Below are 10,751 nucleotides of genomic sequence, written 5' to 3'. Positions count from 1 at the left end.
ACAGTTTTGCAGTGTCATTCATAAAATCATTGACCATATCACTGATATTCTTGGGAAGGCTCAAAATTTTCCCCTTGAAACTCTGTTGAGTTGATAGACCTTCCTCATGGTGATAGTGCATTTCAGATCCCTCAGAGAAACTTGCTTCAAACTCCTTCAGCATTCTTGCGTGTTCTTCCACTTTTGAAATGCTGACGGGTTTCCAGTGAGTCCAGAAGCACCACCTCCCCCTTTCACAATGTCAATGTTGTTCTCATGGGCCCAGTTGATTGGGATTGCCGAGAATCTGTTTGTGGTCTTGAACACAACCCAGTCAATGCCGTTCAAATTCTTCTTTGATTGTTAGAGGCAGATTTTCTATGTGCCTTGTGTGTACAGGGATCCAGCGAGCATAGTTATGGTGATCCGTGCTGAAGAACCAAGGAACCAAGACTTTCAATGACATCACATACAAGACGAAGTTGGCGATGAGCACGGATGAAGAGCAGCCCCAGGAGCTCAAAGTGCAGGATAGTGTCCTAAAACTGAAACGATGGGCTTCGGCTGATCATGTCCTGTCTCCAGGTCTCTTTTCCATCTTCAATGTCAGGTTTACCAGTTGACAAGAATGCATCTTCTTGAAGCTTGGCCAAGGTCACAGCACTGACTTGATGTGCTCTTTGTGTTCTTGTGAAATAGCAGTTGCGGAGAAAGGTGTTTGCGGTTCCAGAGGAAGCAATACCTGCTTGGGTAGATGCAGCAGTCCAACCTGAATTTTACAAGTTGTCTACAGGTCTTCCACGCTGCCATCTCTATATGAAGTCCTCCAAACATCATGACATACCGGTCTTCCCCATGAATTTGTGGCTTTTTCCACTGGATGTACTTTACCAGGTCATAAAGTGGAGCATCCATGTCCGGTTTGGTGGCCTCAGCATCACATCTCTGCTCTTTGCATGATGATGTGGTTCTGTTGGCTTCATCAAGTTGTGATCTCACTGGAGCGGTTCGCAGCCGAGTGTAAAGGGGCTGGGATGAGCATGAGCACCTCCAAATCTGATAACATTGTCCTCAGTCGGAAAAGGGTGGCGTACCCTCTTCGGGTCGGGAATGAGATTCTGCCCCAAGTGGAGGAGGTCAAGTATCTTGGGATCTTGTTCATGAATGAGGGAAGAATGGAGTGGGAGATTGACAGGCGGATCGGTGCAGCGTCTGCAGTTATACTGACTTTGTAGTTCATTGTGGTAAAGAGCGAGCTAAGTCGAAAGGAAAAGCTCTCAATTTACCAGTCGATCTACGTTCCTACCCTCACCTATGGTCACGAGATTTGGGTTGTGACCGAAAGAATAAGACCCTGGAAACCATTGGCCGAAATGAGTTTCCTCCGCAGGGTGTCCGGGTTAGAGATAGAGAGAGAGATAGAAGCTCGGTCATCCGAGGCGCTCAGTGTCGATCTGCTGCTTCTCCACATTGAGAGGAGCCAGATGAGGTGGTTGGGACATCTAATGCGGATGCGCCTTGGACGCCTCTCTGGTAAGGCGTTCCAGGCTTGTTCCACTGGAAATAGACCCCGGGGACAATCTAGGACACCGTGGAGAGACTATGTCTCTTGGCTGGCCTCGGAACACCTCAGAATCCCTCCGGAAGAGCTGGAAGAATTGGCTGGGGAAAGGGAAGTCTGGGTATCCCTGTTGAAGCAACTTCCCCTGTGGTAGGAGATGGATGGATGGATTTATGGAACACAAACTACCAATACCCTGAGTTACCAATTGTTCCAGACTATGAAGAGCGGAGAGAACTTCCCAATCCACCCAATATGTTCTTCATTTGCTGTGACAGTGCGGTGACCAAGTGTAATGCAATTATGGGTTTATAAGGATATCTGGATGTGTCTGTCATGGGATGTAACAAGTGTACACAGTGCTGTTTAAGCATGCACCCAGTAATTTCTAACAACATATTGGCTGTTCAAGGTGAATGTGAGGTAGAGAAATCTGGCATGTTCATGTGACCCCCGCCCTGCTTAGCTGGGTGGCGTAATAAGTGTGAATGCTGTGGATTCGATTATGCTCATCCAGCAAGTCCCTCATGGTTTAACTGTCAGTATCCTATGACCTCTTTCCCAGCACACATGTATCGTAGAAAACCTACATTTTATGCAATGTACCGGTCACTGCATTGTCCACCATGAGCAACAGAAATTAACATAATTGGATTTTGTTTGAACTTTATCAAAGTCATAAGCATTTGGCCTACAAATGGTATTGATTGTGGAATTAGGGCAAATGGGCATTGGCAGACTACAAATGGTCTAAAATGGACCTTTCCGATGGCGATCTTGAGCTCCGCCCCTTAGCCATGTCCCACAAGCTTCCAAAATGCCAACAGAACAGAGCATGTTTAAAGTCGAGTCTCTATCGCGTATTCCAGATAATGTTGTGGTACGTTTTTTTGCTAAATGGGTCTGACTTGTCCAAGAGAGTTCTGCAGAGAGGTCTCAACTATTTCACGCAAGGATATGTACACGGAATGAAGATTTTGGACAGAGCAGGACCCAATGTTAGTTACAGCGAAATGTTGGTGATCGATGCAAAAAAAAGTTTGACGGCTCACAAACTTCATATTGGAATCCAACAGGTTAAAATAGTGGAATCATACTGGACATGTAAAGGAGGGTGAGTACTTTTAACTTGGAAAGATCACGAATAATATAATTGTCGTCTTTATAAGTGGGTTAGGTAAATTTAGCCCACTCTCTATGCCATGTACCATATGTAAATAAATGGGTGTATTCAATTGAATTTGCTCGTAATCGAATCCAGTGCTCTGTCTTAAAAGTCTGATGTGATACAAATAGGCAAATAGATATTTCTCTTGCATGACATCGCGCATTTACGTATCACTAACCTGACTTTCGGCATAAAACATTACACTGACAGTGAAAGTTGTTCTTCTGCAATGTATAAAGCACTGATAATAATTAAATCAAATTCAAAGAAGATACTTCTCCCTCAACTACCTTTAAACATAAAGCCTTGTGTTTGTTATTGTTTACATTTAGTTGAATGCGCGGTCTTCCACAAGCCTTAATCCAGCATAGACACTTCGTCAACTGTGTTTTTGGCTTTGGAAAATGAATTAACCGGGCCCCTTGTAACCTAGCAGGATATCTTTCATCACAATTGCACATTCCCCAAGCATATCTGAGGATCATTTTCTTTGGAACATTAACTTTTCCAAGTGCACGCTACTGACAACCACCATTGCTTGTGGGACAATATGGCGAGAGGGGGTGTCAAGCCGGGGGTTATGACAATGCTGCTATCTGATTTACCATTATTGTACCAGTGATTGACAGGTCGGAAAGGTCCATTCCCATTGACAGACAGGAGTCACCATCACTTTCTAACATGCAGTCAGTAAGTGGGTATGACATTTCTGGTGGTGGTCCTCTGTGTAGTCCTCCAACCCTGGGTCTGACAACTGCATCTGGGCATCACAGGATGATGTCGCTGCTTTGCATAATTTTTCATAGGAATGCCATTACATGTTGCTTGTCTGGGGTGGTAACAAAGAACAGGGTTGCCTCACTACTTTGTGCTTCACTTTGGTGGCTTCAGTGTGTCGATTTTTTTTCCACGCCCCTCTCACCAAAAAAAATACCCCTTGGAAAAATAAAGCCAATTAGCATATTGCGGGAAGACACATTGATACAACGCATGTGATTGGTCCGCGGCGCGACATCGAGCAATGAGACCGTGTGTTTATTTAGCTGATTGGCTGCAGATCATTGAAGACTCACCCAGAAACTTCCATCCCACCTTCTCCTTTGTCCTTCCTTTCCGCCATATTCTATTGTGTTGACTATCTAAGCGATAATCTCTCGTGTTCACAATGCCGCTGAAGCGCTGTGCTGTGTAAGCTTCCTCTGAAGCGCCCAAGAGGAAGAGAAAGATGATGACGATCGTCGAAAAAGTAAAACATTTGGATATGATCAAAGACGGCAGAAGTTACGCTTTTGTGGCGGGCCATTATGGCGTGAATGAATATACACTGAGCTACTTAAAATCGCTTCAATAACTTTCAATAAGGAAACAAAAAGTTTGGTGACTCCGTGAAATAAGAGGATTGTTCAAATGGAAGATGCATTAGTTTTGCGAATAGTGGATTGCAGAAAAAACACCCAGTGACGATGATGAAGAGGGTGAAGGAAGTGCTAATGAACTTCAAGCCAGCAGTAGTGCTGCAAGAAACAATCCTCCCTCTCAAGGACAAAGCTTTTCGACAAGCAAAGGTTGGTTTGAAAATTTCAGAAGTGCTACAGCCTGAGAAATGTGCCTCTATATGGTGAGGCTTCTTCCCCTGAAGATGCTGGTCGTCCTTATGTAGAGGAAGAATTTGACATTGACAACAATATGGTACAAGCTGTCGAGTTTCACAATTGTGTTGATGGGGTTGTCCTTGTACAGCGGAATTTTGAAGTATAATGAAAAACAAACAACACCATGTTTTTCTCAACCTTTACCTCAATTACATTGTCAGAACCTCCAGCAGAAGATTCTCCGAGTGAATAATGTTAATTAATTAATTAATTGCGTACGTACTGCAATAAAAATGTGAATGTCCAACACAAAGTTTTAATAGATAAAGATTTAACTAGACACTTGTACTGATTAAAATGTTTGTCTCAAATATGCAAAGTATAAATACATACTGTACTTTTCATGTATGTGAAACATTTTGGTACTGTCACGTTCATCACCTAATTGCTGGAATAATATGCAAAGTAGAGGCACAAGGAACATGTCTTTCTCATGAGGAGAACGAGATTGGCTCACCAGCTAAAATCTCCAACCCCGCTCTGGCTCAACTTCTCCCTTCTCCTCCTTTTACTCTTTATTTTCAAGGCCATATTTACAAGGTCACAGGAAACAATGGGGTAAAAGATTGCAAAGCAAGCATATTCTTGAAAAAACAACACTCCTTTGAAGTAATTGCAGTGCTCTGGTCCTTTCGTCTGAGTCAGCGGGAGCATCTCTGTTCAGGCACAGTTGGGTCACACCTGCTCGAAAGTAGAATTGTTCAAAGCAAAGGTAATAGCTGAAAATGCATGTTAAATATATTTACAATCATTCTAACATTTCCCTCCTGTTTATTATGTATTTGCACAAATTCTTATATCATTATATCATATATATCATCAGTTACAGAATAATTTTTATGAAAACAAATACTGTCCAGAGAAATTTTTGTTACTCATAATCTGGATCGAGAAACAGGTTAGATAAATTTATGGAATATTGTCATCACTGTCACTATCATAGACATTCCTCATCATTAAAGGATACAATTCCAACACCTTTTCCTTTGTGGGTGAGATGGTAGTGTTACGTTTCAGGATAAGAGCATGCACACAAGGAATACAACATTCACACAAGGTCAAAATTGCTGCAAAAACAGCGACTGATACCAAAATTGAGGACACAAGGGCTTTGTATTTTTCAAAGACATTTATCCAGGAATCCCTCACGGAAGTCTCAACACCGGGATGCTCATTCATCTTTGCTTTAAGGGTTCAAAGTCCCTTAATGGCTTTCATGAGACTTCCATCAGCAGCTGTGTTGTTGGGAATAAATGTTGCAACATTGTTCTCCAAGCATAACACAGACTGCTCTCGCCTCAGCCAACAACATATCAACATCTATCTGGGTTCGGAACGTCATAAGTGGGTGTGGAGGTAATTCTGCTGCTTATGCTGAATAATATATTAATAACACCATGCACAGTCCTAAACCCTCTCTTTGTCCAATTTCCCAATTTTTCTATGTTCTAATGAATGTAATTCTGTCCACGATTTTGTTGGTTTACACCAGCAACAGATAAAGGACTCAAATCCTTCTGCTATTTGATCTACTAATTTGTGCTCATGTGGGACTGCACGAGGAACACCAATGGAATCAATGTATGTTGAATGCCCTTGTCCTTTCCATTCTGCCTCCAGTCACTCACATTTGTAAAATGTACAGGTGTGGTCAGTCCACCCCGCAGATATAGTTACAGGTGTGGTCCACCAGTCATGCCCGCAGATATAAAGTTGTGGGTGTGATTAGAATTGGAATCTCAAGAACTTAAAATAACTTACTGAGTTGTTATGCCCGAGTATGTAGTTGTTACCTAATACCATAATCATAATTTATTGACACTACATAGACTGAGATAGACATCTTTAAAGAGATCAATAGACATTCAATTTAAAAACTAAGTACTCATATGATCAAATGTTTTTATTTCATCATGATGTATTGTGATAGTCTCGCGTAATTTACGGCGGTATCTATTGTCAATTAATTGATGAAAGCTAGCAAGAGATGATCTATATCTTCCCAAAGCATGTAGAGGGGAAAAGTTTTCGACTTCAAGATAATGCGGTACCATGGGAGAAAATGACCATTCGCATTGAGATATATGGACAGACTCGTCTAATGTTAGAACTTACATCGAGTCAAAGTAAATCACAATCTCATACGTATTATAGTTAGATACTGAAACATTACCTGTGTTATATCCCAGAAATGTTTTCAGTGTAACTGAATTTCCTTTGACATGGCTCATGATGTTGTTGACTTTCAACGTAAATGCGATCGCAGTACATGAAGAAGCTCTGAACATGTGCTTTTGGCATAACTTCCGAAGATGGTCAGTACGGTTAACTTGCATTTCCTGTTTCCAGGTGAATACTTTTTGTTTAGAATCAGGCATCTTTTGTTACCATTTATTAAATAAATTAAAGACCAACGTTCCCTCTAATGTTTTACATCTGAGCAAACACAGGAAGCCTTCAATAAATCTTTTTAAGGAACTGAATCGAGTGAGTCATGCCACTCCACCTCCAATATTATATATTGTAGGAATAATTGTGATCATAATTATCATACATCTGCTTCCAATAAAGAAATGCTTTGCTCTGCTCGAGATAACGTGGAAGCCTCCTAGCAGATTATAGCAAGAACAAAAACATCTAATCATCAGAACTGTTAGAACTGCTGCCTGTTAAAGAAATGATGACCACACATGTATTCAGCAATCTTCCACACATGCACACGCACATAAACATGTACACCTTGTTTCAAACTGTTTTGCTTGTCGTCTCCTTTTTGAAACATCCATGTAAATAAGGGGCGTCTTAAAACTAAATAAATAGAGGTGCTGAGGAGAGGATAATCAGAGAGTGCAGTGGTGAATTGTACGAAACAGTTCCTCTCCTCTCTCCTCACGAGACTTGAACTGGTGTCTTTGCTTCCTTTTTTGTCCTGTTTAATGAATGTCTGATTGGTGAACCTGACATATATATTATATAATATTAATAATTAGTAACACATTTAGTGGATTTAGTGGAAATTTAAGATAAATTGTTCTACTTATTATTTGGGCGGAACGGTGGTGCAGCTGTAAAGCATTGCCCCCACAACTTTGAGGACCGGGGTTCAAATCCCAGCCCCGCCTGCGTTGCGGTTGCATTCACCCATGCCTGCGTGGGTTTTGTCCAGGCACTCCGTTTTCCTCCCACATCCCAAAACCATGCATTCATTGGAGACTCTCAATATGTAAAATCTTACTTACTCAATACAATCAGTTTTCAATAACACCAACAAAACTATACATCATGTTAAACTCAAGACCCTGGGGGCTACATCCGGCCCACCACATTGTTTTATGTGGCTAATCATTTGAGTCAACTTCATGTTTCTTGCGAAAATACTACCCATCCAAACAATTCATTTTCAACTGTACTTGTCCCAGTGTGGCTCACTAGAGCCTATCTCAACTGACTCCGGGCGGACTACATTCTGAATTGGTTGCCAGTAAGTCACAGGGTACATATGGACAGACAACCGTTTGAAGCCTAATCCAGACTGAGTGGGAACTGAACCCATGCTGTCTGCACCAAAGTCAGGCATGTGTACCACGACACTAACTGTCAGTGACTTATTAAAATACTGAAATCGCAAATTGTCTCAAATTTTAATATCACTAAGATATTGCATTTTTTTTAAATCAATCTCACTTTAAAAGTAAATTGAAAAACAACTGTTTTTCTTTTGTTACTGATGGTTTAGTTTTATGGAGCCCTATGGGGGCACCAGCCAGTGCAATCTGTAGGCCAGTACCAAGTCCGGATAAATGCAGAGCATGGCTTCAGGAAGGGCATCCGGTGTAAAACTGCGCCAAACAAATATGAGCGTTCATCTAAAGAATTCCATGCCGCATTCATCGTGACCCAGGTGAACAACGCCCACCCATGGCACCGTTAACCTGCAGGGCGTCGGTGGAAATTCAGGGACTGTGGGTCGAAGACTAAGAAGAGGAGGAAAGCGGATTCGTCAAAAGAAGTAGAAGAAAAGAAATGTACAGAACCCACAACTGAGTGTAGGGACTTTGAATGTTGCGACGATGACAGGAAAAGCTCAGGAGTTGGTTGACATGATGATGAGGAGAAAGGTTGATATATTGTGCATCAAAGACCAGGTGGAAAGGCAGTAAGGCTAGAAGTTTAGGAGCAGTGTTTAAATTATTTTATTATAGAGAAGAAGATGGAGTAGATGGGAGAGAAATGGAGTAGGTGAAAAGACCAGATCAAGTGATGGGGCTTAAAACTCAAAATTGAAGGTGTTCTGTATAATGTGATTAGTGGCTATGCTCCACAGGTAGTATGTGACTTAGAGTTGAAAGGGAAATTCTGGAAGGAACTAGATGAAGTAGTTCTGAGCATCCCAGACAGAGAGAGAGTTGCGATTGGTGCAGTGTAATGAACATGATGAAGGAAACAGGGGCGACGAAGAAGTGATGGGTAAGTATGGCATCCAGGAAAGGAATTTTGAGGGAAGGATGGTGGTGGACTTTACAAAAAGGATGGAAATGGCAGTAGTGAACACTTTTTTTCAGAAGAGGCAGGAACATAGCGTGATCTACAACACTGGAGGTAAGAAGCACGCAGGTGAATTACATTTTGTGCAGATGATGTAATCTGAAGGAGGTTACTGACTGTAAAATAGTGGTAGGGGAGATTGTAACTAGACATCTGTAGGAATAATTGTGATCAGAATTATCATCCATCTGCTTCCAATAAAGAAATGCTTTGCTCTACTCTAGATAACGTGGCAGCCTCCTAGCAGGAGATGGCAAGAACAAAAACGTCTAATCATCAGAATGATTAGAACTGCTGCCTGTTAAAGAAATGATGACCACACATGTATTCAGCAATCTTCCACACATGCACACGCACCCGAACAAACATGTACACGTTGTTTGCCGTCTCCTTTTTGTAACATCCATGAAATTAAGGGGGGTCTTAAAACTAAATAAAGAGGTGCTGAGGAGAGGATCATCAGAGAGTGCAGTGGTGAATTGTACGACACAGTTCCTCTCCTCTCTACTCGCGAGACTTGAATTGGTGTTTTTGCTTCCTTTTTTGTCCTGTTTAATGAATGTCTGATTGGTGAAGCTGACAACATCATAGGATGGTGGTTTGTAGGATGACTCTGGTGGTGGGTAGGAAGATTAAGAAGACAAATGTAGAGCACAGAACCATGTGGTGGAAGCTGAGAAAGGAAGAATGGTGTGTGGTCTTTCAGAAAGAGGTGAGACAGGCTCTCAATGGACAGGAGGAGCTCCTGGAAGACTGTACTACTTACAGCCAAGGTGATCAGAGAGACAGGCAAGAAAAATTAGTGTGTCTTCTGGTAGGAAACTTTTAGAAGGAGACTTGGTGGTGGAACCCCAAAATACAGGAAATCATAAAAGGAAAGATTTGCGAAGAGGAAATGGGACACAGAGAACACTGAGGAGAGGTGAAAGGAATACACTGAGATGCGATGTAGGGCAAAGGTGAAAGTGGCAAAGGCTAAACAAGAGGCATATGACGACATGTACACCATTTTGGAGACAAAAGAAGGAGAAAAGGATCTCTACAGGTTGGCCAGAGAGAAGGATAGAGGTGGGAAGGGTGCAGCACGGGTGACTAAGGATAGAGTTGGAAATGTCTTGACTGCTGCCAGTAGTGTGCTAAATAGATGGAAAGAATACTTTGAGAAGTTGATGAATGAAGAAAATGAGAGGGAAGGAACAGTAGAAGAGGCAAGTGTGAAGGACCAGGAAGTGGCAATGATTAGTAAGGGGAAAGTTAGAAGGTACAAAAGAGGATGAAAAATGGAAAAGCAGTTTGTCCTGATGACATACCAGTGGAGCTATGAAAGCAATTTGGAGAGGTGGCTGTGGAGTTTTTGACCAACTTATTCAACAGAATAGTAGCGGGCAAGAAGATGCCTGAAGAATGGAGGGAAAGTGTGCTCATCCCCATATTCAAGAGCAAAGCCGATATCCAAAGCTATGGGAATTATAGACGAATAAAGCTGATGAGCCACCAAATGAAGTTAAGGGAAAGAGTAGCGGAGACAAGACTCAGGACAGAAGTATCTGCAAGCAACAGTGTGGTTTCATGCCTAGAAAAAGTTCCACAGATGCATTATTTGCCTTGAGAATGCCACTGGAAAAGTACAGAAAAGTTCAGAAGGAGCTACATTGTGTCTTTGTGGATCTAGAGAAAACCTATGACAGAATACCAAGAGAGGAACTGATACTGCATGCATCAGTCAGGTGTGATGGAGAAATTTGTCAGAATAGTACAGGAGATGTATCAGGGTAGCCGAACAGTGGTGAGGTGTGCCGTAGGTGTAACAGAAGAATTCAAGGTGGAGGTTGGACTCCATCAGGGA

The sequence above is a fragment of the Syngnathoides biaculeatus genome, chromosome 23, assembly GCF_019802595.1.
Source record: "Syngnathoides biaculeatus isolate LvHL_M chromosome 23, ASM1980259v1, whole genome shotgun sequence".
Lineage (NCBI taxonomy): Eukaryota > Metazoa > Chordata > Actinopteri > Syngnathiformes > Syngnathidae > Syngnathoides > Syngnathoides biaculeatus.
This window is presented reverse-complemented; position numbering follows the sequence as displayed.